Raw genomic sequence first — 22,567 nt, 5'->3', positions numbered from 1 at the left:
AGTGAAAAGGCAGATGAATAAACAGGTAGGGATGGAAGTGAAGCCACAGCCAGAAATACAGTTGACTTTTGTGCACCATTGTTGATTGTTACAAGAGAAGGATAAGAAGAAAGCCGGGAGTAGAAAGCAGGAGGAAGCAAAGTTAGTTCAGAGAAAATTGTTAAAACTATCCATAGAGGGAGCGGTATTGATGAGAGATGAATGTGTAGTGACACAAGAGATGCGACCAGTACAGCAAAGTAATGTAGTATACCCTATGGATCAGAGTGGGTAAAATTTTTGCCCAAGAGGAAGAGGAAATGGACCCAGGGGAGGAGGACGAGGAGGATTTCAGAACCCTCAAGGGGGAGGAGGATTCAATGGCAGACAGCCGCAGCAATATTGGCATTGTGGAAGGATGAGACATATAGCCAGAACATGTAGAAGTAGAGGGGGACTGCAGCAAAACTAAATCTATATTATATTGTGGACTATGTTCCACAATATAATATAGAACCAGAGACGTTTTATGTCCAAGAGTACACAAAGAATCAGGCAAGTGTACCACAACAGACAAAGCAAGCGCCATTTCAAAAGCAATTGCCACAAGGGAAATTACAGCAAGTGCCTGTGCAAGCCCAGCAGATACAGACGCAGCACGGGGAGACACAACATGCCATGGAACCACAATGGAATACAAATGTAGAAATACCACAAACACCTGCACCTACACTGGGGCGTGTGACAGTGGTAGGAGGAAATCCTTTCATAGGTAAAGGGATGAACTTTTATCCACAATAGAACAGCCCACAGAGCGACCTGATGTGTTCAGTACTATCAGTGACACCGGACCCCCAAGAGGAACCAAGGGTTAAGGTAATGATAGGAGGCAAGACATTTTCATTACTTGTAGACACTGGAGCAACTTGTTCCTGTGTATATGAGGGAAAATACCCAATGTAACGCATTGCCATGAATGTGCAGGTAATCTCTGGGGTGATAAGTTTAGTTCCTTTTACAGACAAATTACCAATCACGATAGTAGAACATGAAACGTCAATGCCTTTATTATATTCTAGGCAGACACCAGTCAACATATGACTTGACCTGATGACAAAACTTAACATGACAATATCTTTTACTGATAAGGGAATAGTGTGTTCCACTCCAGGGATACATTATATGAATGTGAACAAATTTATATTAGCCTTCACAGACCAGAAAGCATTACGGGGAGTCCCTTTAGATGCAGAAGGATTTTTGTATGGAGTGACTGTTTTATTATCATGGTTACCTAAATTGGTAGGTAAGATATTGAAAATACCTGAAAAGTTTTTGTTCCACCAAAAACACCTATGGATGATGAAGAATGACAGGTTATCCCTTTAGGGGTAGAAGCAGCAGTAGTAACAGAGGAAAGGCTGGCTGTCCATGGAACCGATGATGAGGGGAGAGGATGGAGAGCAGTGATAGCCCTCGGTGAAGGATATAGTTTGACAGACTTGACAGACGAAGAGCTTTATAGGGATGATTATTTAGATGATGAGTTAGCATTTTCTATAAGTCTCACTTATTGGGTTAAAGTGGAGAATATGGAAATACAGCAGAGAATGGTGATGGTAAAAAAGAAAAGTACATTTTTCCAGGAAGATTTGGAGAATGTGGCAAATATTTGATGGACCACTTGCCCATATGACATGGGCCGATTGAAAGGAATAGGAGCAGTCAAAAATAAACCAGAAGCAATTTTCCAATGAGCAAAACAATAGCCTATGTCCCGAGAAGGTATATTCAAGGCCACTTCTGCTTTAATGAAGCAAGGAATATTGGTGCCATCTGAGTCTACATGCAACAGGACTATGTACCCAATGAAGAAATGAACTGGGGGGTTGTGGAGATTCATTTAGGATCTTAGCCCCTAAACAATATTGTTGAAATAAAGTTTCCTTTAGTTCCAAATCCTGCTACGATGTTATGCAATATCCCATGTAAGGCTAAATATTTTACAGTTATAGATTTAAAAAATGCATTCTTCTTAATTCCTGTTCATGAGAACTCACAAGATTTGACTTCCTTTTTGTATGGAAATACCCATCTGAAACATACTCATTTGCCCCAATGGTACTGTGAATCCCCCTCAATTTTTAACAGGGTTCTTCAAATTGATCTGTGCAATGTTCAGCTTGCGGGAGCAGTAACTGAGTATGTGGATGGCATTTTATTGTGCAGTGAAACAGCAGAAAGATGCAGAGAAGACTCAGTTCAGCTCATGACTATATTAGCAGAGAAAGGATACAAGGTAGACAAAGAAGAGTTACAACTTTGTCAGACAGAGGTCCTGCAGATAGAAGTATCACAATGGGGTGTTCAGTAACATTATTTGTTGAACACGCATTATTTGTCATTTTAGAGAAACCCAAAAGTACATTGACCACACAAACATTGGCATGGTATGAGGTAATTATATCAAACCCTGCGATAAAATTGGTTAGATGTAAAATAGTGAATACAGCAAGATTTATAGCAAAACCAGTTGGGGAGGATGATAATGTACATGACTGCACAACGTATTCTGAATTGTATGATGATATTTCCTGTGCTAGAGAAAATGCACTCGGAGGAAGGGAAGTTCTTTTTATTGATGGTTCTACAAAAATGTATCAAACTACTGGTGAGAATAATATGGGATCAGCAGTAGTAAAGCTGAACCAAGAGGGTGAATTTGAAGTAGTCACAAGCTCGAGATTGCCTTCGAATTGCTCAGCACAGGCTATAGAATTAGTGGTGCTTATCGCTGCACTCCAAAGATATGAGGAAGTGACGGTGTACTCTGACTCCGCCTGTGTGACATCAACCATATCCACAGGTTTGTCACGCTGGAAAAGGAGAGGCTTCTTCTGTGCAGACGGCACTCCAGTGCAACATGCGGCCCTATTGGATAAGCTCATTGAGGTATTAAGACTCCCATTGAATATTCCAGGTACAATGCACAGTGCATACTAAAAGACCAGATTTAATTTCTCATGGAAAGCCGTAGACTAAGAAGCCAAAAAGTAAGCGTATTTCCCAAATATCTCAGATTCTGAAGTAAAAAGTGTAAAGTAAATGACAGGGTGATGCATGTTGGTAAAGGAGGGCTTTAACATGCTATCTATTGTTCCGTTAATTGAAATACAAGGTCCAGCCACGCAAGAGGAGCACGTTTTATGGAGGAAACAGGGGTGTTCGTTATCCCCCACTGAGGCAATCTGGAGACAGGATAGCACTGAAAGCTAGTTATGATATGATATGATAGGTTATTTATAACGTGCTTAATACCCAAGGGTTTCTCTTTTTCGTCTAATGATAACAGAGCAAGAACTCACATTATATGCGAATATAAAGGCACATTTACAACATTCAAAATCAAGGATGGTGTCTAATCTGGAATCATTAGTCAGGGATTTGCTTAGTAAAGCTTCCACTGCCATAGATACATTGATATCTAATCCCCTTAAAGATAAGAAATCACTGGAAGAGATGGTTTGGATCCCAATAACTGAACATGTGCGATCCTTGGCCACCACAAACTTTTCACAGAGAGTTGAAAATAAATTGGGTAGTCTCCCAAGATATTTAGTAAAGTTTCTAGATTGGAAAATTAGAAAGGAATTTCTAAAAATCAGACTAAATGTGGTACCAATTGGAGAGGTATTGGCCAAAAGGGGGCAAGGAGATGCATCTGTAGTGTTGTGTGACTCATGTAAAGATCCGCGTAGGCAATCTTTAAAACATTTGCTGACAGATTGTGAAGGCACCTGGGTCTGTAGAGTTGCTCTCTTCCTGAGATTTATGACCAGTGAGGAGGGGTTGTTAACTGAAAGGTTCTGGGAGAGATTGATCTCCGGATATGAAGTAAGATTGACAACAGCAGTGATACAGGTTTTAGTAAAATGTAAGATTATAATCTGATCCTAGGGGTCATCTCCTTTTGCGAAAATGGGGTCAACTGCTCGAGAGGAAGGGCACATTGTTACATCTGAGTGCCCTCATAATTCCAAATTTCATTCATTTTAGGTAGTTACTCATAGTGATGTTGAGTCATGGAATTGTTTGCCACGGGATCTGTTCTTTATTCTATGTCTCAAGTAGACCCTTTGTTCTCCCTCTGTCTGTACCTTCTTCTTTGCTCCTGATCTATCTTAAATGTGTGGTATTTTGAGTTTCATTGAGAGTGTTATTGTATATAGGTCTGATTTTATTTTAATGATTTGCTATTGTTCCCATTTTTCTTTTTCCTCTTTTTTTCTTTCCTTTTTTAAAAAGTGCAAATTAGTCTGTAAAATTGTTAGGGAATATATATATTTGTATTGTCTGTTGTTAATTAGTTTTTTGTAAAAGGTCCTTGTGACTAGATACAAATAAAATACATTTTATAAAAACCCCAGAGGTTTCTAAGCGCGGCACCAGGGATCAAACCTGTGCTGCTCTGTGTCATCGTGCTTCCAAAGCGAGCATGTTGCCCCTGAGCTATCCTCCCGATGCCTCTAGCATCATTAAGGGTAGCGCTGCAGCAGCTTCACTACCCCGCGCATATGAATCCAGAGAGTCCTGCTGCTACAATTGCAGAGGATTGGTTTTCACCAAATGTGTTATACCATGTGGCCCATTTTATTGTGAATTGCACGTGTGCCATCAATTTACTGCAGGGCACACTTTGTGAACAGTGAGAGGATAAATCTGTATACCCAATGACTGATTTCAGCATCTACTCATAGATTATGTAGATATGTTGCAGACATGCAATGTTTATAGGTACATGCTGGTAGTGGTTTGTCCCTTCTCTAGATGGATCAAGGCAGGTCCATGTATGCACCCCAATACCACATGCACCTCCAGCTTCCTTGTGCACAAGATTTTCCAAGATGGGGTGTGTGTGAGGTCCTGCGGTCTGACAATGTACCACATTTTGTGAATGAACTATTTGAACAAGTAATTCTTTTATTAGGTATACAACACAAGTTCTCTTCTGCCTATCAACCACAGGCAAATGGAATTTGTGAGAGGTTAAACAGACTCCTTAAAGAGAGGATAGCAAAGATTATGATAGCTTTGAAGAAGGGGTGGTTACACTGTCTGCCCTCTGCGCTATATGTACTGCACATCAGCCTGGCTCAGATCACCACCTAACTCCTCATGAGTTGGTGACTGGACGCCGAATGAGAACACCGCTTGCTCTTCTAACTAGGGTAGCAACTGATACCCACAGTCTAGCGAAGACATTAGTTGATGAGATTCACGATTACCTAGCAGCAATGACTGCAAATGATTCTTTCACGTGACAGCAGCTCAAGAACCCGAGAGAGGGGTCAAAGAGAATTGAAGAAGAAAGCCAGCCAACTGATCCAGACTGATTATTGAAACCGAAAATCTTATACCCAGTGGACCAGTGCTAGTTTGTAAATTAGTCCGCACCTGGATTAAGCCCTGCTTTGAAGGACCCTATGAGGTGGAAGTAGTTACCCCTACGGCTGTTAAACTACAAGGAAGGAGAGCCTGACTGCATCTGCACGACATCAAACCATACAAGGGAGAAACCTCAACACCTCCTGCAGCTTCTGACAGTGAAGCAAGAGAAGATGTTCCACGTATGTAGACAAGATCAGCAACCAAGAGCAAAGAAATTGAGTTTATGGAATAATAAAAATACCCTTGAAATAAAGATCGACATTTCTTAAATCTATAAGGAAAGAATGTACTTGCAGCTATCCTAGAACTTTTTTTTACATATGTGAAAGGAAAAACACCTTAATACGCCATAGCCAAAGGACAAGGAATGCATTGCAACTTCTATGCTAACCAGCATAATAACATTACACACATTCTTGTATGCTGTTTTCACCTAAATATTGCAGTTTTACCCAGCTTTGTTAAGGTGACATATGGAGACTGTAAAACATTTTGACAATCCTAAAAACAATCAAGTTATTTTCAGAATCATTGTGGCAATTATTTTGCAGTTCTTGATATAAAAACGTGAGTTACAGAAGATAACACAATTACAGTTAAATATTGATATTGATATTTTATTTCTATCGTACACAAGTGTTTCAGAGCGCACCAAGGCAAGGGAGGGGAACAGGGGAGAACAAAACAATGATCTTACTAGGCCCAGTGACGCGCAAGTGCATGGCAGAGGGGGAGGGAAAATTTGCATGGAAGGGGGAGAGTGGAAAGTGCGGAGCCAAGGAGAAACAGATAAATAATAACAAATAAATAATAAAGGCAACAAACAGTGGTAGTGCAGCCAGCAATTGGCAAGTGATGGTGCTGGGTTAAAGGCAGCAGACAGGGTAGGTCTGATAAGTGCAGGAAGAAAAAGGGAGGGGGGACTGTATGGGTACAGATACAGAACCCAATGCAAGGGGTGGTCCGGAGGCAGTGCGGGAGGGTGAGCAGGTACCTGGGCCCGGAGGACAGGGGGTGTCCAGGTGCACAGTGCCAAGAGAGAACAGATCAGCAGGGGAGAGGGGGAGCGAAGGCAGAAGCTAAGAGGAAGGTCTTGAGGTGCTTCCGGAACCAGAGATGGTTCTACCCAAGTTTTAGAGTGGCAGGGAGGCTGTTCCAGAGGGAGGCCCCAGCCGAAGACAGAGATCTACCCCGAGCATATTCTTTAAAAAACGACTGACCCTGAGGGAGTTAGAGGTAGTGGAGCGAAGAGCTTGCAAGGGGAGTCATTTGCGGAGGGATAGCTGAAGGTATTTTGGACCCAGGCCCCAGAAAGCCTTGTGGACAATGCAGAGGGTTTAGAATTTAATCCTTGCATCCACTGGGAGCCAATGGAGAGGTTTCAGAGCTGGAGAGAGGGCTTGAGGCCAAGGACCAGTCTTGCAGTCCTGTTCCAATTAGTTGCAGAGGGCGGAGAGTAGAGGCAGGTAGATTTAGAAAGAGGCTGCTACATTAGTCCAACCTAGAGAGAACAATAGCTTGGGAGACCATGAGCTTCTGGGGGAAGGAGAGGAAATGCAGAGTACTTCTGAGGGGGTGCAGTAGGAAGTTTGACTTTTTAGAGACATCAGAGATGTGGGCAGAGGAGGAAAGTGTGGAGTCAAAGATGACCCTGAGGTTCTTAGCCTCGCAGGGGGGGTAGGAGGAGGGCCACGGGAGGCCAGCCAGAGAGTGAGGGAAAAGGATGGTGAAGGAGTATGAGAAGGATCGCTGTCTTGCTGGCATTCAGACAAAGATCATTGGCGGTACACCAATCTTGAATGGCAGTTAGGCAATCAAAGATGAGAGAGGGAGAGGAGGTGGCCGAGGGCAGCCTGAAAATGAGTTGAGTGTCATCAGCGTAGCACTGGAAATTTGACCAGAAAATGGCAATGCAGTGGGTGAGAGTTGCCAGGTATTGGTTGAAAAGCCAGGGCGAGAGGTTAGACCCCTGAGGAACACCACAGGTAGAGAGGAAGCTAGATGATAGGAAGGACCCAAGTTGGACCTGGGAGAGTCGATCAGAGAGGAAAGAGGTCAGCCAGGCCAGAGCCTGATCAGTGATACCCAGGTTATCACGGAGACGGTTGAGCAGGATGGTATGGTTGACCGTGTCGAAGGCAAAAGAGAGATCGAGGAGGATGAGGACAGAGGGAATGTTAGAGTCAAGGTTGGAGAGCGGATCTCACGAATATTCAGGAGAGCAGTTTCCGTGCTTGTGGTAGCTCTGAAGCCAGACTGATGGTCATGGAGATAGTCAACAGAATTAGAATGAAAGTTAAGCTGAAAGATGGACAACTTTTCCAGCAGTTTGGCCAGAAAGGGAGTAATGGAAATTGGGCGATAGTTAGCTGGACAAGAAGGATCAGCAGTGGGTTTCTTGAGAAGAGGACGCACAAGGGAGTGCTTCAGAGGGGAGGGGAAGGATCCTGAGGCAAAGGAGTGGTTGCAAAAATCAGCAAGGGCCGGAGCGAGGGTGTCAATGTGGTCCTTGATGGTTTTAGAGGAACAGGGATGAACCTGTTTTGACGAGGCTTTCATAGATCGGACTTGTCTAGCGACCTCATCAGGGGAGAAAAGAGGAAAGGAGGAGAAGGAGGGTGGGGGGGTGGCTGAAGGAGGGACAGCAAGCACAGATGGAGAGGGGAGAGGAGGGGTAGGAATGGAGAGGGAAGCAGGATGTCCTGTTTTTTTTAGATAAAGTGAGAGGCAAGGGTATTGCAAAGAGCCTGGATGGCAACAGGAGGGGTAGATACTGAAACAGGGTTAGCCAGTTCCTTGCAGATTTTAAAGAGTTCGGCCGAGTTGTTAGATGCAGCAGAGACACAAGCTTGAATGTGGTCTCTCTTCTAGGTGAGGACAGAGAGTCGGTATTGCCTTTGGAGCAAGCGACAGGCCAGTTTGTCAGAGGATGAACAAGAAGCCCTCCATTTCCTCTCAGCTGCCCTACACATACATTTAAGTGTAGCTAGGTCAGAGACATACCAGGAATTGCACTTGCCTTTGGACTTTAAACAGACTTTCATGACAGGGGCAAGAGCATCAAGAGTATCAGAAATTGAAGAGTAGATCAGAGACAGGCCTGTGTTAGGATGTGAGACAGCCAGAGGTGGGGGGGTGGGGGAAGGTGGCAGCGAAAGCCTCAACTGACACACACTTCATGGTCTGAATGTCTGAGAAGGTAGGTGGCAGTGTTGGGGTAGGCTTGGCTTGTGGGGGAGAGAGGGAGAGATGAGAGGAGAGGAGGGAGTGATCGCTCCAGGAGAGAGGAATGGTCAGAGAGATGGAGAGGGGGAGGTCAGAGGAGATCAAGACATCAAGTAAATAAAATGGAAAGGTTCCAAAATATGAGCGACTCACTGCCATCAAGAAAGTTGTCTTATGATGTATCTTTTCTTCCTTGTTATTATGACATTGAGACACACAATGATTAAAAATGCAGACACTATGGCGGAAGATGAAAAATCCTTTATAATCCCTAACAAAAGCATGAACAGCATATTCCCTAATTTTACGAAACAAATTGTTCCACTTAAAAGAGATGTTGGAGAAGATCATAAAGGCATAAATACATACCTTGATAATTTGGTTCATTTAAAGAATAACTTATGGTATCCGCACATGGAGGTGGGAGAGAGAACATCGGATTAAATCTGTTATGTGTGTTCTCTCATCCCCTATGCCATTGAAGAGGAGTAGATACTCCCCCTCTTTCTGGTGATGGATAGGTGAACATGTCATGCAGGGCATGTGTCCGCCCTCCTGTCCAACATTGTAGAAGTCAGAAGCATTGTCCATTGATGCAGCCTGGCTGCCCTTATTAAAGGCATGTACATTAGAAAATAGGTGACACTGCACACATTTATTTAGGACAACATAAAAACATAAAGAAATGCTTACATTGTGCACAACATAATTAACACAGAATATGGATTTCTGATATAGAATGTAGGTCAGCAAAAGGCATTTCCCAAAATGAATGTCACATCATGCATTCCAGATGGCTATAGGCCTTAACTCTCATGGAAAATCAAAAGTGTTGAAAGCACATAAATCTAGATACCCGAGCCAAGGTTATTGTAAAAAGGGAGGGTTTGGACAAAAGCCAAGGTCCAGTGATTTAGCAGTTTAAATGGTAAGAACATATTATTTTGAATGATGCTGTTTACTAATGAAATTGGCATAAAGCCAGGAAAAGATTAGCTAAGGTGAGGCAACCAATAGAAATCCAGACAGCTAATCTTTGTCCTTGGTGGACTGTGTGGAACAATAGAGTCATCCCAGAACTGCTTTTTTTCTGTTTTTAAAGTTGCGAAAACATGACTTGTGATTTAGTAAATGTGGAAAACAACCAGTCATTCTGATGAGCATAATATGAGATCATTGAATTAGTGTGCAATGGTTTGCTTTCTATACAAGTGTGCTAAAAATGGACAGAGTCTGAGGGCCTCATTACGACCCTGGAGGTAACCCTGCCGCTTTTTGCAGCATGGCTACCCCATTCTGGGTACCCGGTCTGGGTTCCCTGAATGGGGAAATACCGGGCCATTCTGACCTTGGAGGGCCCGGTATTTCCCCATTCAAGGAACCCGAACCCAGTACATCCCCATTCCCATTTCAGCCCCCATAGGGCTCAATGGGAATGGGGATGATGCTAACAACGGGCCTGTTAACGACGGGCTCGTTGTTAGCATCCTGGTCTGCTTGCGGGACCCGTGAGCAGACCTCGTAATGAGGCGGTAGGGGGTTAACAGGGCTGGCAGCTCTACCGGCTCCGTTATCCCCCTACCGCCAGTGTCGTAATGAGGCCCTTTGACTTCCTCTGTGACTTAATCATCTGTGACATGGGGAGTTCTCCAAGCCAGATGAGAAAATAAAAGCTTTTGTTGTCTGCACAGTTACGTTTCTGATTGACTTTCATTGAGCTATGGCTGGCAAAAGTAGTTCTCAACACTGTCCTGCACTTAATTACAGCAATGGAAGGAGGTGTGTGCACCAAGGTTGGGCCTTCTTGCTGCACTTCACACCTTCTCATGACGGAGAAAATGGAACCTTGACAGAAGCAATAACTATGCTGATGACCCTGCATATGAAGATGGAGGGTGAAGTTGATGAGACAGCAGGAGTTGACTGGTTTTCGTCTCTGTTTTCGTGGATTCCAACTTGGTTGGCAAATGCCTTCAAACTACTTGGAGCAATACTAGTGTTGCTATTGATAGGATGCTGTCTCATAAGGATCATTTTGGGACAATGTCAGAAGACAGCCAAGAAAGCTATTGGGATGAAGATAATGATTGACATAAATGCCGAAACTGGTGCAAAATGGGGACAGCACTTACAAGAACATAAAGAAGAGTTTCCTGGCACCCCCGGGAACAAAGTTCCACTACTCTAAGGAGCACAAGAAATATGTAGGACATTGGATATTCTGTCTGTTATCTGGGGAGTGCTGCCATATGACCTGGAGTGTGGATGAACATATAAAGAATGCAGGCCACCTGAGGGGGGTGACAAAGATATGGATCCCAAAGAAACCACTGCATGATGAGATGGAGAAGATTGAGGAGGTGGTTGAGGACGCAACTAGAAGGGGGAATGTAGAGGAGCAGGTGGACATGCCATTCCTAGTCCCCGCACAATCACCTCCATCATACTGGAACAGCGTGAGAAGAGCCCTGTTACAGCCCTTCTAACGGATTCTCCGTCTCCGCCTTTACAGGCGTCTATGTATGCGATTTTCCCCCACAACATGGAGGAGCCGGGAACCACCGGCAACGCTTCAGTCTTTCTCGACTCTCATTGCGAGCGGGTAGCCACGCCCCCAACTTCCGGAATCACATATCCGTAGACTCGAACATCAGACCGATGTGTTGCTTCTCTAGTTAGAGTTGCACAGCGCTCCGTAAGTTCGCTTATCTACCTACTTCTCAAACTTACTCTTGAATTGTACCTCCCTTCTTGGAGTCCCTTGAATTTACTTTCTTCTGTTTCCTTTTGATCTGTGTTGTTAGATAATTTAAGTGACTGTTCGTACTTACGTGGCTAATAGTTACTTCCTTCAACAACCAGCTTTTTCTCAAGGTTTGTCCGGAGCGTAGCGTCACGTTGCTAGAGATTAATTCTTTAGTTCGCTTGTTCTACTCTGCACATGGTCCATTAATCTTTGTTATTCCTTCGTCACACGTTAGGAAGCAGGCATAGGAATATTCTGCAGTCTTCCGCCCTAAGTCTTCTGGATTGTTATACCCCTTCATGTCAACAGAGTTACGGGTACTTTGGTAAGGCTATATATTCCCTGCTTTTCGGTCTTCTGTTTCTATCTTGATTGAGATTACCGCTTTTGAGCATAATCTATTTACCCTCTGCTCTATTAGATTCCTTACACTGTAGCTTTTCTGTCACAATCAACTTGGCTGATAGTAATCAGGAATCTGTCATTTGCTCCAGGGTAAGCCCTTCCTCCACTCCTAGATTTATTATACATTTGTGGTATTTTCCTCTCTTCTTAATCTTTATTCTATTTACATTAGAGTTCTCCACAAGGGCGATTTTGCCTGCACTAAGTTCCCGTGTAGCACTAAGAAGACACCACTGCTGTCCACAGGAGTCTTCGCACCCTAGCAGCTCACCACAGGGTTTTTTCCCCTTTTGGGGTTTTTCCCTGGAGGCTCCACTTCTTCCTAGCCTATTCCGGCTGAGAGGTGGAGGGGCTTCTAGGGGAGACTCACTCTCACGTTCTGCATACTACCTAATTGTTGAAGACCTGTGTGGAGGAAGGTGCCATTTTTAAATACAGAGAGACATATGTAGATGAAAGTGCATTTCAAACCATAAGATATAACAAGCCCTCTGTGAGACACCAGCTATCATCCTAATACTGCACTGAGTGTATTAGAGACGATATGCACTCAGGCAACCATACCGAATGTACCCTCACACTGAGAGGGTGGAAGGATGTTGGCACACACCATTGGACATCATGTAGCTATAAGTGAGATCTAACAAAGACAGAGTGACGTTATGAAGAAGACAAACGAAGACGCACTGAAACAATATGAAAATATTCAAAGAATAAAGATTTAATTGAAGTAACAAGAGAAACATATAATCGAATATGAAGAAATCACATATGCAAAGAAGCTAAAGTAACCTGCTGACTAATAAATGTATATATGCAGAAACGCAAGGTAGATGAGACATATAGAAGCTTGCTGCAGAGGAAAACATAATATGGCTAGAGTGGCCATGGTGGGAAGATGGACGTCGAACTCATATTAAAACCAATCAAGCTACCTCACTGACAGACCAGGGCTGTAGAGTCAGGAGATGCTGGGAAAACCAGCTTTGTGTGAGGAATAAAGAGGAGTCTATTGGCCTGGGATTAAGGATGCTACTTCAAGGAATAATTGCAAGGCACAGGGATAGTTAAACGGATAAGCCATGTACATAAGGTATATTTCCCTTAGATTAAGCGAAGGAGAAAACATCAGCAAGAGCCAAGTATTGAACAATTAAATATGTGGAAAACCCATGTAAGATGGAGAGAGCAAGTCTCCAGAGGCCAAGAAGGGTAATGACACCCAGCTCAATTGAATCAAATAGCAGTAAATACATGGTTGAGATGGACACATTTCTGGTCTACTCACATGAGATTCAGCAGTTGAAAACAAGGGCTATTCATGAAGCCCAAATGAAGATAATATTGTGCCTACACTCCCTTGAATGTCCCAGAACAGAGGACAGGCTTCGAGGTCAACTACAAGGGAGAAGCCTCACCTTGGGGCCTGACCAATGAGAAATAATGGACTCATTGGTAAAGTGGGGAATAGTCTAACGTTACTCTCGGCACCTGAGTTTCATTTTGCATACGTGCTGCTAATGAGCCGACAGTCCAAGGTTGGGAGAGCATGCCAACCAATCAGAGGGTCCATGTAGCAACATGCTATACAATGTTGCAAAGACCAACCCACTGCCATTTTTCCTGCTATAATCAGTATCATATGTATTAGTAGGTGGTTCAAGGCATGCCTACAAGATAAGGCTCCGCCAATGAAGTTATTAACACTTACATGTGCTGTAGGTACATATGTTCCCTTAAACAATCCCTCCCTTCAATAGGTTTTTAGTTTGGCACGTAGGATGACATCACAGATGACGCATGTCGAGGTACAAAACCTTTGTGTATTGACACTTGGGGCTGGTTGTGTGAATTACTGCCTGTTATTCGTCAGATTTCCCTATTTTATTTCTATGCTGATAATAAAGTAGTATTTTGCCATATTCTTTGAGTCTGTCCGGTTATTTGGGTCAGACACTATTATTGGTAATTCCCGCTAGCACATGAGATGCTTCAAGGTGCTAGAGCACATTGCTATTTCTTTGGCATCCCTGGATAGGATCCACCTAAAAAGTCCCAGAGGTAGTCAAATAGAGATGGTGCTTGTCTTTAGGTCATCACAGCTAGAGTGGATGCCGAGGGACAGCTAATGCTACATTTTGTTTAACTATATAGGGGTGGTGATGAAAGAAAGCCTCTTTCCGTGATGGGTAATTTTTGAAAACACTGGTTTCCAATAGTCTCAGATACAATAAAAGACACCCTCTGTTTGTGATGTCACACCCCACAACGTCACCGTGCTTGCTGCAGAAGTGAATCTGAAGCTTTAAGTTGGATTCAAGCCCGCTACAAGCTTAGGTGCAGTCTACCTGCCTACACCAACCGAGCTCTCAGCCACAGCTGGACCTTATCATCCTTCTGTAAATTGTAAGTCACCTTCTGGTAAATAAGAGAGATCCAGGCAAGTGTGTATCAAAACCTGGTAGTCATTTACACAATACTAAATTGGATATGCTATACAGATCATCGGAGAGTGTTTCAAAGTCAGAGTAGAATGAAAGCAAGTAAAGCTGTTACAGGGTCTTAACAGATGATCCCAAGAGATACAGGGGCCTTCGTGGATGAGGAAACCATCATCATGTTATTAATACAGGGACCAGTAGCAGACAGCCCTTTATGTGCCAAACATCCAGTGGCTTTCCACAAAGGCTGGTTCTGCTTCTTCTTGGTGGGATGAACCTAGCTATGCTTAATACGGTGGATCAATGCTTGTTTTGCTGCCTGTGTGGAGCAGAGCTATGCACTCCCCATCATCTCCCAGGACTGTGGAAAGATTACTCTATCTCCTCTCACACCTTTTTTTATGAGCATTGATGCAAAAGATGATATCCTTACTGGTATGAGAGTTGGTTCTCTCTGAGAAGCTCATTTTGCACACAAAGCGAAGGAATGGTAGGACTCTGAGGGCTTCATGCTGAGGCCAGTGCTAGAGTAACATTTGTGGGCAAAATTAGCCTGTCCGAAAATTCTACTCGACTTCATTTGCTGCGCCCCTTTCACATTCTTGAATATCATTTCGCTAACATTTGACTATTCCGATGCACTCGGGCCAAGTGCAATCTATCAATTGCTTTGTTGGGCATGGTTAGGCTTTGTGGATTACAGAGATGAATTAGGAGCCACCGCATTAGTGCTCCGCCAGGGCCAACACATGTGGTGTTTCCACACACATGCAGTCCTGCATGATGGAATTTCCACAGATTGTGGAGTATGACTACAATACTCCAGGAATACCCCACATGCAGAGGGCGAGTTTGGCTGTGCTTTTCCCAGCGATGCTCCTCACTGGTCACAATGAGCAGATAAGAGATTGATAATAGCACCATTTATACGGTATGGACCTAACATTTTCACAGTGGTAGCTGGGCTCTCACTCTCATCGGAACCATAACAGATGCAAATGACCCATTGCAAATTAGGGCATTTCAAACACATATTCTGGCCTGTCTCAGGCCACACTGGTTTTTGGCACATCCCATACTCCGTGGGAGACCCACTGCTAACCGCAGTTTCAGGTACAAGGTCTACTCTGATCACCTCGTGATCTTCCCTAATCTAGGAGTTGCTAAGATCCTTCCAAGCCATGCAAGTGTCTAGAGGCTCACGACCCCACAGAGAAAGCGACTAAGAAGGAAATGAAACAATGGAACATTTTGTGCATATGGGTAACTCCCCATCCCAGTGACCATGTAAAGAGAATGGCACTGGATTCAGCAGTGATCATCAGGTTTTTCCAAGGATGAAGTGTGTATTTCAGAATAATCATTGGGAACACCAGTCCCTGCCTTGGCACACATTGGCATGCCACACTTCACACTGGGGAAGGGAGCCTTCAGGGAAAGGGCTCAGCATTCGAACACGGATACATATAACTTGCCACCAGAGTCCTCCCTGATTGCACCTGCCCCCCCAGAGTCCTCCCTGGTTGCGTATGCGAATCAACCACATATTATTCACTGATTGCTTGTGCCACTTGGCACCCAGATTCTTCACTGGCTGTACGTGTATCTTGACACCAAATGTTTCATCATTGCTTGTGTAACATGACACCATATTGCTTACTGATTGCAATTACGTCTTGTCACCGGACTCCTCTTGTAGTTTCCATGTCACATGACACAAGATTCCTCGTTGATTGCACATGAAGTTTAGAACGGGGTTCTGCATTCATTGCTCGTGCAACTGGTCTCTAAATTCTTCGTTGATTGCACTTGTAACTTGGCAGCAGAGCCTTTGCTGATTGCAAATGGCACCTGGCATCAGATTCTTCTTGCATATCACCTATAACTTGGCAGCAAATCCATGGCTGCATATTTAACTTGCCACAAGGTACTGCTAGTACAGTTAAATTGGCACAACATGTATTGTGGGGATATGTTTTTTGCATCTCAGTGAGTGGGTGACTGTTATATATCAAAGATCAGGAAGAGGTTGAGTGATTTTGTCCTTTCAAAAGAGATGTTGGATAATGCTACATATCTTTGAAAGTTTATAAGGTAACTATATACAATGTATGGCAACCTGGAAGGCATTTTAAACTCATCCCAGGGAAAATTAGGATTTATTTTATCAAAATCACATTTGGTGTACAAGTTGTTCTTTTAAGCAAAATAGTTGATTTTTTGTCTAATTGAGCAATTTATGGCAGCTATGTATATTTGTTTCATTCAGACTCTGAGATAATTGCATGAATGAGATAATTGCATGAATCAGAGAAGTTATTTTCGCATGGGTTATTTTGGTAATTTGTTTCCTCAGCAGTCTGACGTTGTTTCCTACAATGTCACTTTGTGTCTCGTCATGCGATATGGCAAAGGGGGGGGCATTGTATTCTTTCCCAGACAGGCTAGACTGGCCTATAGGGAAGTCTGGAGATTTCCTGGTAGGCATCTGCACTCTGTGCCTCTTTCGTGTGGTAACCAATTTTATTTCCAAATGTTCTCATAGGAAAAGGGTTGGCCTTGCTGAAAATTTGTAATATGGGGCCACTTTGAAAATTATTTCCAGAGCCTCTTTTGGTTCCCAGTCCACCCCCGACTGAGGGATTTGGTTATAATATATGTGTGTAATAGAAGCAGAGCTTCCATTTTGGGAGACAAAGGGCCTCGTTACGAGAATTGCGGAATGGGTTAACAGGCTCCGCTAATGGTGGCGGCCCGTTAACTCCATTCCGCAATATTACGAGGTCCCCTCGCGGGACCCGGTAATGACACCTGGTAAGGCGTCATTACCGGGTCCCGCGAGGGGACCAGCGAGCTAACAACGGGCCGGTTGTAATCGACCCGTTGTTAGCTCCTGCTCCCATTCCCATTGGGCCCTATCGGGGCTCAAATGGGAATGGGGAAGGTCTGGGCCCGGGTTCCCTGAGGGAGGAATTACCGGGCCCTCCGAACTTGGAATGGCCCGGTAATTCCCCATTTAGGGAACCCGGACCCGGTTTTGGAGGCAGCCATGCCCTTATTAAGGGCATGGCTACCGCCAAACCCGTAATGAGGCCCAAAGTCTTACATTTCCAAGCCTACACATTTGAAAGTCAGTCTATATCTTGAAGTCAAAATACTTCTAGAGTTGAAGGCATGAGAGTAACACTTTTCAGGAAAAGAAAATTAGTCTATATTTAGGTGGGAAAGGCACACAGAATTCTCCATCCTTTTGTTTTCCAAGTCTGAGAACACATTGGAAGGCAACGTCCTGGAGCTATCTGGCCACCTGGAGATGAAGGAGGGAATCTGGTAGGCGTTCATTCGAAGCAGGAATCCCCTCACTAGATTCAATATTACTAACGAGGCTCCACAACCGGAACATCTCATAAGCGCGCCACTTCCTGACTCCTTTTTCGGAGGTTTGTTGGCTTTTTCTGGATGTAAGCAGTCCACACCTGTCTGAACTGAAGCACTGGCTAACAGCCTGACCGTGGAAAAAGCCTGACCTGCATTATAACCGAAATCGGTTGCCTGATTTCACCGATTATTGTGCTTTACCTCTGGATTGTAAACTTGGCAACTTCTGAACTGTAACTTGGCACGAGCTGTAGGCAGGGTAGATTCCTAGGTGATAAAAACAGCAGTAGGACATCTGTCAAGCTAAGAGGTTGTTCCTGACAAGTGCACCAGAGTAATAAAGACAGAGGGTATGTCTAAGCCTTGTCTCCTCGACACCCACATTGGGCCATTCACTTTTGTCTTTTTAAATCTTGGCTACTAGGTGCCACTGTAAGCGCTGTCAAACAGCCTACGAATGTTGTTTGTGTTTTTACTCACCCCTTGACTGCCCATGGACATCCCCATGCATTGCGTGTCCCTCTCTACCCAAAACACGCCCCCACACCCTCTCTCACTCCCAGGGCTGGTCTTACACTAGAGTGCACCCCAGGCAGGAAGCAACATTGGCAGCCCTTTGCCCAAAAATGACAACATAAATTGTACGTTACAAATGGGGTGCCTTATGCATACATTACAGTGGCGACTAACATACGGTTAATAGCTGCCAATTATCACAAGACGGCCAGCCGCCACAGAGCTTAAACACGAAATGCCACTGAAGAGCTCTAAACCCTTCTTTGTCAGCAAATGGCTGATGTGGAGGAACCAGTGTTAGAAGGCAATAAACTGATAACACTTCTGTTTATCCTGTGGGAAGAGAAAATGCAGCTTGTAATGCAAGTGCCCATTTAAAGCCCCAGAATGAAAATAGAGAAATTAATATATTGCAAGACTGCTGACTGGCAACCTGGGGGCAGGTGCTGGGGACGCCCTGAGGCTTGAGACCCCTTTCTTTTGAAAATGTTCAAAGGCCCGAACACCATCTATGTACTCAAGTACAGTGGCCTTCGCTAGGTATGCAGTCCTTCAGCCTGCATTCCCCACCCATGTAAACTACAGAGGCCTCGGAAGCCAAGGTTCACCGCCTTCTATCGCAGTGATCTTAAAAGCTGCACATATAGAGCAGCATTGTAAAGTCGCAGACACGAACCCCCTGAGCAGATTGGTTAGTTCGAACAGGAGGTCAATAGTCTGTACTTGAAGGGAAAGGGTGGAAATGGTAGGTGTCATGTGCATGATTTTTAGGAACAGAGGAACCAATGGTATTGTCATACTATGGTGGTACACGTTGAGTTTTGGTGGGAATATGACGAGGGCATTCTGCTTTCTGTGGTCATTTCTTTTTAGTTCTGGCTGTGTTTATCAAGTGCTTCAAAAGGAATCTGAATCTGTTTTCAGTATTTTCAAATTTTTTCATCGCAAAAACTACAGATAACTGTTTTACCCCTGAATACAAAGAACTTGCTCTTATTGCTTAATTTATGGCATGTTGAAGCAGCAAAATGATAGGTTATCTAAAGTTATTGGGTGCAGAAATATTTTACACACAAGAAACGTATTGCTTTAGTTAGAAGTTTAATGATATTTGTTACCGGTCTTTTACAATCCTAAATGATTTACAGTTGGCTAATTTTCTCTTCATTAATGTTAGAGGACATTGAGCAAAACCTTGCGTTAGGGTAGGTGTTAGAGAGAATTGATATACCTAATAGGCCTTTCATCTCGTGTTATTAATGTAAATGATACGTAAATAGACAATTTATGTATAGCACTTCATGCCAGATTCATGCCTGCAAAGCACTGAAATAACAGGCAATATTACGCATTTTGCTAGGACTTAATGTATTGACCCCTGAAGCATGAAGCGTTGAGTCAGGCCTTATGGGATTCAAAGTTATGACTGCAGCAGGTTGAACAGAGATCTCAAACAAGCGCAAGTCACGAAAGATTACATAACTAAACATGCTATTGATTACAAATAGAAGGTGAATAAATATGATGAGCACGAGCACTAACAGCTGCGCAAGGTGGAGGCAAAGATGTGTGTTCACATCTTTGTCATTTACTAGAAAATGTGTTGCAAGCTGAGCCCAATTCTGAATTTGGGCTTGCCTGTTTTCACAAGGCCAGCCGCGGTACACATGATGTTGAAGCGGTTCCCGTAATTAGCATACAGGAGAAGAGACAATCATGCAGCTGGCTATGACCTACTCAGCTCAACATCATGTGGTCCAGGTCATCCTATTTGTGAATGCAAAGATAACTAGCCTGGTCACTCCCCCTTGTCCCCTCAACACACTGAGCCACAGCCCTGAAAGTGACATTTGGCCTGCAATCCAATGTTGACAACCGCTCCATTAAGGTGACCCATTGCCCCGGGCACGCAGAGGTGTCCCATGGAGACTGTACGAGGTTGTGTTTGTTTGGAGATAGTGAACATAGAACAACGTATGGCAACAGGAGATTTCAGAAAATTAAGGGAAAGATATCTAGACAAGAGACTTGAAAAGTACAAACATTTATAAAAGAAAGAACATTATATCTTCAGTCATTTTGCACAGGCTCACGTGGGAGAACCCCCACACTAATAGTAATGAGGATTTACAGTAATTCAAACACAGGTGTCAAGGTGAGCATCATTGTCAGCAGAATCCAGGTGGACTTACATCTTGCCTAGTTGACATTTGCTGATATAAGCATTTGGTGATTCCCTAAAAGCTGTGAAGATGTCCACTTGAGAGTACCTACAAATTCATTTCACAGATGTAAAATAATAGCAGGATCAAGAATGTCAAGTAGAGCATCATAAAAAATACTTCCCTCATACCATGAATCCTAGTTATCTGCATGGAGAAACCATTTCTCACTTGCCAAATGTGAGTTCTTACTCACTAATGGTGACAATTTGTATGACCTGAAAACAGTTTTGCTACTTCATTACATAAGCCATGCACCGAAAGGCAGAATCCCAGGCCTGGACAGTATTTGTGCCTGAAAGTAAGTCTTACTGATTCATACTCCTAGGCACAGGTCCCTCCTGCTAAGAAAATGTGCTGGCTTGTCATCCTAACTTGGGGCGGAAAAGCAAACCTTTGCTGCCGTCACCCTCAGCAGTCTCACTCGCTCTCCTCCTGAACAGCGGCCCACCCAGACCAAACCCCATGACTGAGGCCACTGTGCTCGCACGGTGCAGCACCATTGCCCATATAGCACCATTGCCTCCAGTCAGTGTGCCGTGCACATACAGTGCCGTTGGCTTGGCTCTTATGGTGTAATCCGTTTAGATTTCGAGTCACTGTACTTTCTTATTGCAGGCATAACTTTAACACTCAACCTTTTGTATCGTCAAGGTAGTCTCACTGCTAACACTCCATTGAAAACCATTGGCATTGGGAATGTTTTCAAAGTCCTATCCAGTTCTTGCTTCATGTAGACAATATAAATTGTAGGCAGGTTTCAATAATAATTTGTTTAATTATTTCCTCCTCCATAATCCCCACAGACATTCTGGATTGGCCTCAGACTACTGCAAAAATATGTGCTTTTGTCATCATTGGCACAGCAGTCCCTCCGCAGGCATTGTTTTTTTTCCAGCAATGGAAATGGCCTGCCAACATGGCTTGCCATGCTGGGCCCTCCTGCAAAAAGCTCCACCCTCTTTTATGACTACGCGAAGGTTGTAGACGATGTGGAATATGGGACCAATCCGGGATTATCCATCCACACATCACGCAAGCTGTATGATCCTGGGCACATTTTATCTTGCTGTGCCTCTGTCCATTTAATTGGCAAAATTGTGAACACTTACAACATCAACCACTACAACTAGATGCTTTATCAAAGCTAAAAGATGCTGGACCAATCTGGTCCTCATTTCCTTGTAGACTCTAAAGCAGAACACGGTTTGTAATCAGAACTGTGAGTGTTGTGAATATGAAAGGGCATGAGTTCTAAATGATGGACGGGCTACAAGGTTAGCAACGGGTTGGCAACACTCGTATCATTACATTCAAATCGAGTGTAGCCCCTCATCCATCTCTTTGGGGAGAGCGAATGCACACTAGAGAAAGGTGGAAAGCTTGAAACCCAGCGTGAGAAGCACAGGTTTGCATGGAGCTCTGGACCATGACACAAGGGTTGCATTTAAAATGAAGTGACCCGGCTGCATGGAAGGTCGCACTTCTGATATATTACCTGAATCCCGATCAGCTCCGGTCTTTGAATCAGGTCGTGCATTTTTTAAATGTCAAAATGAACTCACAGGATTAAAAGCACTCCAATGCTTTTAATCCTGCAAGTAGTGCTTTTAATCCTGCAAGTATATCTTTACCCCAGTCTCCAATTCACACTTCATTACTTGTTATGGAGGGGAGCGACCAAGTGAGTGGGATCGTGGGGCACAGCCAAATCAGACTTACCCAATCAATGAAACACCATATGTCGATAGCACACGGGCAGCTTCTCCCTCCTGCTGAGCTCTGCCCTGCTGCCTGGACCTGCTGCTCCTGTGCCTTGCCGGCTGGGCCTTTGTCCTCGAAGCCTGATGATGGATGACGATTAATGAATCTCTAAAGTTAACTTTAGAGTGTCCAGTGACGGTCCATGTTGCTGTGAGCTGACTGAACATAGTGACAGCCGAGCCAGCCCAATACTCAATCACCACTCCCTCCTGACTGCAGCGCCAGGCCATGCGCTGAGGAGAAGGCACGTGAAATGAGGCCTGGCCGGGGCAAGCCCAGGGAACCGAAAAGCAACACATGTTGCTTTTTAATTACTGGCATTATAAACACCCGGGGCTTGTAGATCCCAGGTAGCCTGGCTTTGCTGGACAGAAGCAACAGGCATCATTCATGCAGTCGGTGCTCTCAGACTGGAGGAGCACTTTTTGTGCACAGATGAATTA

General features: G+C 44.0%; 1 long non-coding RNA gene across 1 annotated transcript in view; it reads right to left on the bottom strand.

The window, feature by feature from the left end:
- The window catches only part of LOC138481747 (uncharacterized), a 191,464-nt gene extending 169,168 nt beyond the window's left edge, over window positions 1-22,296 (bottom strand). The window contains exon 1 of the long non-coding RNA XR_011274377.1: window positions 22,083-22,296. This is a non-coding gene — a long non-coding RNA (uncharacterized lncRNA). The remainder of the gene's footprint in view (window positions 1-22,082) is intronic.
- Window positions 22,297-22,567: the final 271 nt, after the last annotated feature.

Source organism: Ambystoma mexicanum, chromosome 5p (genome assembly GCF_040938575.1).
Source record: "Ambystoma mexicanum isolate Mex_15411 chromosome 5p, UKY_AmexF1_1, whole genome shotgun sequence".
Classification (NCBI taxonomy): Eukaryota; Metazoa; Chordata; class Amphibia; order Caudata; family Ambystomatidae; genus Ambystoma; species Ambystoma mexicanum.
Note: the sequence above shows the minus strand (reverse complement) of the source record. Positions and strands in the feature narration are given on the sequence as shown.